We start from the raw sequence: 7360 nt of genomic DNA on the forward strand, positions 1-7360 counted from the left end.
TAGTATTGTGACACATATAGGCTATTATTATTGTTAATTAAGTAATTGAGCCCTAAAGTGCAATTGCAATTATTAAGTGAAGTTAATTGGAATTAATTGGTTGTCTTTATCCTTATTAAGAGACAGGGGTGAAAGAATCCAACTGGAGCTAGAATTTGGGGAAGCCTAAGAGGTCCCAATCCAAAACATAGAAGGATTTGGATACATTAAGAGGTTCGAGAATGTCTCTAAACTAAAAGGATCCCACAATCCTCTGGCCATACAACATCCCAGATGAAATTGGATTGAAGGCTTCCAGGCATTCAAAATGAAAGATTCTTTAATAATTCATCAAGAATTAATGATGCTTCATCAAGATTCAAGTGTGCTCTTGAAGAAAAGCACTCAGCTCAAGAAGCATTCAAATTTTAAGCTCTACAAGGGGATAATCTTCTTGTATCACCTTTACATACATCAAAGGTAAGTTTTTAATTAATTTATGGGCTGGAACAATTTAAAGTTCTAAATTTTTTTAAAACATATGTTTCCACTTGGAATTAGATTTGAATAAATAGTTGTAAGCCTTATAGACTACAATACGAAATAGTAATCAATAATATGAACCTAGATAACATATTTATTAACCCGCAGCTCCAAGCATCTCCTGCAGAATAAAAATAAAAACATTATTAGTGATCAGAGACGTACGAGCTTTAGAACATGGGAGTGAACAATAATGCATCTGTCACCTTAGACATACAGTCATTAACACTGGATGATCTTGCACAACCTGACTTCAGCACCACTTGCAACTACATCATTATCAGAAAAAATAAATAAATAAATAAAAATAAAAATAAATAAATAAATGATTCCCCCAATTGCAGAGTATATGAATGAACCAGTAAGTTCTGATCAAATCATCAAAACACCATAAAAAATAAAGATAGGTAGATAATCAAGTCAGAAAATCAGAAAATAAATCATCAAAACACCATAATGAATGAATCAGAGTATATGAATTGGAAGCAAGAACAGGGAGATGATCAGAAAATACCGACAGAGGGAAAATCTGAAAATAAATCGTTCTATTTTCTGCTTTCTCTGCAAGCCTTTGAAGCCGAAATCTGAAATTTCAAGTCAAAATTAATTTCAGAACATGAGACCAAAGATGAGCAAGCAAATGACTTTTTTTTCTTGCATTGCCGAAGAAATAGCCAACATAAACCCAATCAGATTGTCTTTGGAGAAACCCATTATTGATTCTCTCTCTCTCTCTCTCCCCCTCCCTCTCTCTATCGTCCCTTTTTCCTTCTCATCTTCATCGAAATATTCCAAAAATAATCGTTATCTGATGACTTGCGTATCTAACCCTAATTGGCCAGAGATTATATACCATTAATTTCAGAACATGAGACCAAAGATGAGCAAGCAAACGATTTTTTTTCTTGCATTGCCGAAGAATATTACTTTCAAATCTTCCTATATAAATTTCTGAAAGGGAGAGAGTTTTAGAAGTAAACCCAAATTGACTACCAGAGTGATCTTAATACAATCTCTGCCAATTTATTTTTCTAGGTTTTCTTTCTCAAAACCCCCAAAAAGAGAATTTTACCTTGCGATCAGAGGAAGTCGGAAACTCCAAGGCGAATCTGTGGTTGAAGGCGAATCTGCGAATCTGTGGTTGAAGGCGAATCTGTGCGTTCTGCTTTCTCTGCAAGCCTTTGAAGCCGAAATCTGAATTAATTTCTATATGTTTTGTTTACACTGTGATCATGCCGAACCACCAGAGAGGCTCTAGAAGGTACGAATAGCCACCAACACCTAATTAAAATCAAATCAAAGACAAACCCATTTGAGAAAATCCAAAACCCAAAAAAGGAAAATCCATAAATTTACTATAACTCGCAAGATTTTGACCAAATAAAAGATGACCAATATTTATAGTCCTCCTACAAGAATGCAAGCTGATAATAAAAATACGCACACAGTACAGTTTGCATCTTCATTTTATCTAGATGGAGTTTTAAATTATTGATGGAAACGTTGTGTTATATATTAAAAAAAGAATAAGTTTTCATTTGTAAATATGATCGAAAATCTTATTCTCATGCCAAACACAATCACCACAAAACATTTTGTGGATATGTCAAAAGAAGATGAACAAGAGGCCCACCATAAATTCAAACAACATCCAAGAACTTTAACTCCTCAATGATAAGGAAAAACATTAAAACGTATCATAGTTCATTAGAAAACCACCTCAATGATGAATGCACAATCACAGTTGACGGGGCAACAAAGAGGTTGCCAGGTAAATGGATTCAAATGTGAAACATGGAAATATATCTATGTTGTATTCCATAACATAGACTACTTATCAATTTAAAAAAAGTGAAACACATCAAGAGAAAGAAAGAAGGTAATGATTTTGATAAATAAATGAGAAATTCACAATGAATTAATAAAAGCTGCAGCATCATCAAGTCTGAAAAGTAACCGCAGTATTATCTGTAAACAATAAGTAAATCAAAATACGCATGGCCTATATAGATAAACCGTTCTGCAGGGAAAGGAGTTTGTTGCTATTCTTGCCGGTTCTTGGTATGCATGGCCTGTATGTTTTAGCATTTATATTTGTATCTCATGCTGTTTCTAGTGTCAGAGCTGGTGATTTTTTTTTTTTTTTTGATCTCATTTTCTTTTGATGTACTTATAGTTTACAGATAATACTGCGGTTACTTTTGAGACTTGATGATGCTGCAGTTTTTATTAATTCATTGTGAATTTCTCATTTATTTATCAAAATCATTACCTTCTTTCTTTCTCTTGATGTGTTTCACTTTTTTTAAATTGATAAGTAGTCTATGTTATGGAATACAACATAGATATATTTCCATGTTTCACATTTGAATCCATTTACCTGGCAACCTCTTTGTTGCCCCGTCAACTGTGACTGTGCATTCATCATTGAGGTGGTTTTCTAATGAACTATGATATGTTTTAATGTTTTTCCTTATCATTGAGGAGTTAAAGTTCTTGGATGTTGTTTGAATTTATGGTGGGCCTTTTGTTCATCTTCTTTTGACACATCCACAAAATGCTTCGTGGTGATTGTGTTTGGCATGAGAATAAGATTTTCGATCATATTTACAAATGAAAACTTATTCTTTTTTTAATATATAACACAACTTTTCCATCAATAATTTAAAACTCCATCTAGATAAAATGAAGATGCAAACGTACTGTGTGCGTATTTTTATTATCAGCTTGTATTCTTGTAGGAGGACTATAAATATTGGTCATCTTTTATTTGGTCAAAATCTTGCGAGTTATAGTAAATTTATGGATTTTCCTTTTTTGGGTTTTGGATTTTCTCAAATGGGTTTGTCTTTGATTTGATTTTAATTAGGTGTTGGTGGCTATTCGTACCTTCTGGAGCCTCTCTGGTGGTTCGGCATGATCACTGTGTAAACAAAATATATAGAAATTAATTCAGATTTCGGCTTCAAGGGCTTGCAGAGAAAGCAGAACGCACAGATTCGCCTTCAACCACAGATTCGCCTTCGAGTTTCTGACTTCCTCTGATCGCAAGGTAAAATTCTCTTTTTGGGGGTTTTGAGAAAGAAAACCTAGAAAAATAAATTGGTAGAGATTGTATTAAGATCACTCTGGTAGTCAATTTGGGTATACTTCTAAAACTCTCTCCCTTTCAGAAATTTATATAGGAAGATTTGAAACTAATATTCTTTGGCAATGCAAGAAAAAAAAATCGTTTGCTTGCTCATCTTTGGTCTCATGTTCGGAAATTAATGGTATATAATCTCTGGCCAATTAGGGTTAGATGCGCAAGTCATCAGATAACGATTATTTTTGGAATATTTCGATGAAGAGAAGGAAAGAGGGATGATAGAGAGAGGGAGGGGGAGGGGGAGAGAGAGAGAGAGAGAGAGAGAGAGAGAGAGAGAGAGAGAATCAATAATGGGCTTCTCCAAAGACAATCTGATTGGGTTTATGTTGGCTATTTCTTCGGCAATGCAAGAAAAAAAAATCGTTTGCTTGCTCATCTTTGGTCTCATGTTCTGAAATTAATTTTGACTTGAAATTTCAGATTTCGGCTTCAAAGGCTTGCAGAGAAAGCAGAAAATAGAACGATTTATTTTCAGATTTTTCCTCTATCGGTATTTTCTGATTATCTCCCTGTTCTTGCTTCCAATTCATATACTCTGGTTCATTCATTATGGTGTTTTGATGATTTATTTTCTGATTTTCTCCAGCCAAATCACGTCTCCCCTCCATCCCTCTTTATCTCTCTCTCTCTCTCCACAGGATTTCTTCAAGTGTGTTTATAGGAGCGAGCTTCATTATCAAGAAGAAAGGCCTCAGAAAAACTGCTGCTGTTTCTAGTGTCGGAGCTGGTGATTTTTTTTTTTTTTTATCTCATTTTCTTTTGATGTTCTCCGAATTTATGGATTTCCTTTTTTGGGTTTTGGATTTTCTCAAATGGGTTTGTCTTTGATTTGATTTTAATTAGGTGTTGGTGGCTATTCGAACCTCCTGGAGCCTCTCTGGTGGTTCGGCATGATCACAGTGTAAACAAAACATATAGAAATTAATTCAGATTTCGGCTTCAAAGGCTTGCAGAGAAAGCAGAATGCACAGATTCGCCATCAACCACAGATTCGCAGATTCGCCTTCAACCACAGATTCGCCTTGGAGTTTCCGACTTCCTCTGATCGCAAGGTAAAATTCTCTTTTTGGGGGTTTTGAGAAAGAAAACCTAGAAAAATAAATTGGCAGAGATTATATTAAGATCACTCTGGTAGTCAATTTGGGTTTACTTCTAAAACTCTCTCCCTTTCAGAAATTTATATAGGAAGATTTGAAACTAATATTCTTCGGCAATGCAAGAAAAAAAATCGTTTGCTTGCTCATCTTTGGTCTCATGTTCTGAAATTAATGGTATATAATCTCTGGCCAATTAGGGTTAGATGCGCAAGTCATCAGATAACGATTATTTTTGGAATATTTCGATGAAGAGGAGAAGGAAAGAGGGACGATAGAGAGAGGGAAGGGGAGAGAGAGAGAGAGAGAGAGAATCAATAATGGGTTTCTCCAAAGACAATCTGATTGGGTTTATGTTGGCTATTTCTTCGGCAATGCAAGAAAAAAAAATCGTTTGCTTGCTCATCTTTGGTCTCATGTTTTGAAATTAATTTTGACTTGAAATTTCAGATTTCGGCTTCAAAGGCTTGCAGAGAAAGCAGAAAACAGAACGATTTATTTTCAGATTTTCCCTCTGTCGGTATTTTCTGATCATCTCCCTGTTCTTGCTTCCAATTCATATACTCTGGTTCATTCATTATGGTGTTTTGATGATTTATTTTCTGATTTTCTGACTTGATTATCTACCTATCTTTATTTTTTATGGTGTTTTGATGATTTGATCAGAACTTACTGGTTCATTCATATACTCTGCAATTGGGGGAATCATTTATTTATTTATTTATTTATTTTTATTTATTTATTTATTTATTTATTTTTCTGATAATGATGTAGTTGCAAGTGGTGCTGAAGTCAGGTTATGCAAGAACATCCAGTGTTAATGACTGTATGACTAAGGTGACAGATGCATTATTGTTCACTCCCATGTTCTAAAGCTCATACGTCTCTGATCACTAATAATGTTTTTATTTTTATTCTGCAGGAGATGCTTGGAGCTGCGGATTAGTAAATATGTTATCTAGGTTCATATTATTGATTACTATTTCGTATTTTGTCTATAAGGCTTACAACTATCTATTCAAATCTAATTCCAAGTGGAAACATATGTTTTAAAAAATTTTAGAACTTTAAATTGTTCCAGCCCATAAATTAATTAAAAACTTACCTTTGATGTATGTAAAGATGATACAAGAAGATTATCCCCTTGTAGAGCTTAAAATTTGAATGCTTCTTGAGCTGAGTGCTTTTCTTCAAGAGCACACTTGAATCTTGATGAAGCATCATTAATTCTTGATGAATTATTAAAGAATCTTTCATTTTGAATGCCTGGAAGCCTTCAATCCAATTTCATCTGGGATGTTGTATGGCCAGAGGATTGTGGGATCCTTTTAGTTTAGAGACTTTCTCGAACCTCTTAATGTATCCAAATCCTTCTATGTTTTGGATTGGGACCTCTTAGGCTTCCCCAAATTCTAGCTCCAGTTGGATTCTTTCACCCGTGTCTCTTAATAAGGATAAAGACAACCAATTAATTCCAATTAACTTCACTTAATAATTGCAATTGCACTTTAGGGCTCAATTACTTAATTGACAATAATAATAGCCTATATGTGTCACAATACTACAGTGTAAACTCCTCCAGCAACCAATGTTCATAAGTAGCAATTGGGGGTAAATAATTTTACTGTCTAACCAATGATTACTTGCATCTTATATTTCATGAAGTATTATGAACTATGAACATAAAAAATAGTGATTACGAAGTGGGTATATATAGCTGTAGTCTTATTTCCATTGCGGTTCAACTTAGGGCTGTAGTCTTATATATAGCAAAATTCTACTCATACAGAAAATTGCATTACCATCCACTGTTGTGAGGTAAAACAAAGGATCTTTCATATAGCAAAATTCTACTCATACAGAAAATTGGATTACCATCCACTGTTCTTAGTAATTGAATATTTTTCTTATATCAATTTTTTGTTTTCTGGATTTATTTATTTATTTATTTTTCATTGGTCTTATGGAAAGAGGATTTTTTGTTTTCTGGATTTATTTATTTATTTTTCATTGGTCTTATGGAAAGAGGATTGTCCTGTCTTTGCAAATGTGCTTTCACAAGTAAGCCATAATACTATAATCATGGGAAACATAGGTGTTTTGATCAATCACAGATATATATACCCACTTACAAAATGTTGATCAACAAATGTTGATAACAGGGATGGAATGACAGAGAACAAAGAGAATAAACAGAATATATCTAAAACCAATCACAGATATATATAAAGAATTCATATAAAGAATGACAGAGAACAAAGAGAATAAACAGAATATATCTAAAACCCTACCTAAAACATCACAGAATTATACCCAAGAAACAAAATTATAATCTTTACGGGTGAACAAAGAAAAACGAAACCAAACCCAATTCAAATAAGAAATATCAAACCAAAAAAGAAGTGATTATGGAGACAGAAAAACTGATTAGAACAATACCCAAAAATGTTAAACAGATATAGGAAAATAAATGTTGAATTGGGTGAGTTGTAGATTTGTGGAGTATGTATCTTTATATAGATTTTCAATTCCAATTTTCATTTTCTGATTTCAATTTCTTTCAATTGTAAACTAAACTGATTAAATGTTCTTTTAT

General features: G+C 33.5%; 2 long non-coding RNA genes across 3 annotated transcripts; one reads left to right on the forward strand and one right to left on the reverse strand.

The window, feature by feature from the left end:
* Positions 1-616: 616 nt before the first annotated feature.
* Positions 617-1752, reverse strand: LOC145794882 (uncharacterized). Its single transcript, XR_014334847.1, has 4 exons — positions 1595-1752; positions 1037-1106; positions 729-791; positions 617-643 (listed from the first exon to the last, which is right to left on the reverse strand). It is a non-coding gene; the product is annotated as an uncharacterized LOC145794882 (long non-coding RNA).
* Positions 1753-3231: 1479 nt separating this feature from the next.
* On the forward strand, positions 3232-5727 carry LOC114278050 (uncharacterized). Of its 2 annotated transcripts, none has more exons than XR_014334848.1 (5): positions 3232-3574; positions 4091-4722; positions 5215-5284; positions 5539-5601; positions 5687-5727. It is a non-coding gene; the product is annotated as an uncharacterized LOC114278050 (long non-coding RNA). The 2 variants fall into 2 exon arrangements; XR_014334849.1 differs by having other exon boundaries at positions 5215-5280.
* The last annotated feature ends 1633 nt before the right edge of the window (positions 5728-7360 follow it).

This window comes from Camellia sinensis, chromosome 7 (genome assembly GCF_055761805.1).
Source record: "Camellia sinensis isolate YWXY chromosome 7, ASM5576180v1, whole genome shotgun sequence".
Taxonomy (NCBI): domain Eukaryota; kingdom Viridiplantae; phylum Streptophyta; class Magnoliopsida; order Ericales; family Theaceae; genus Camellia; species Camellia sinensis.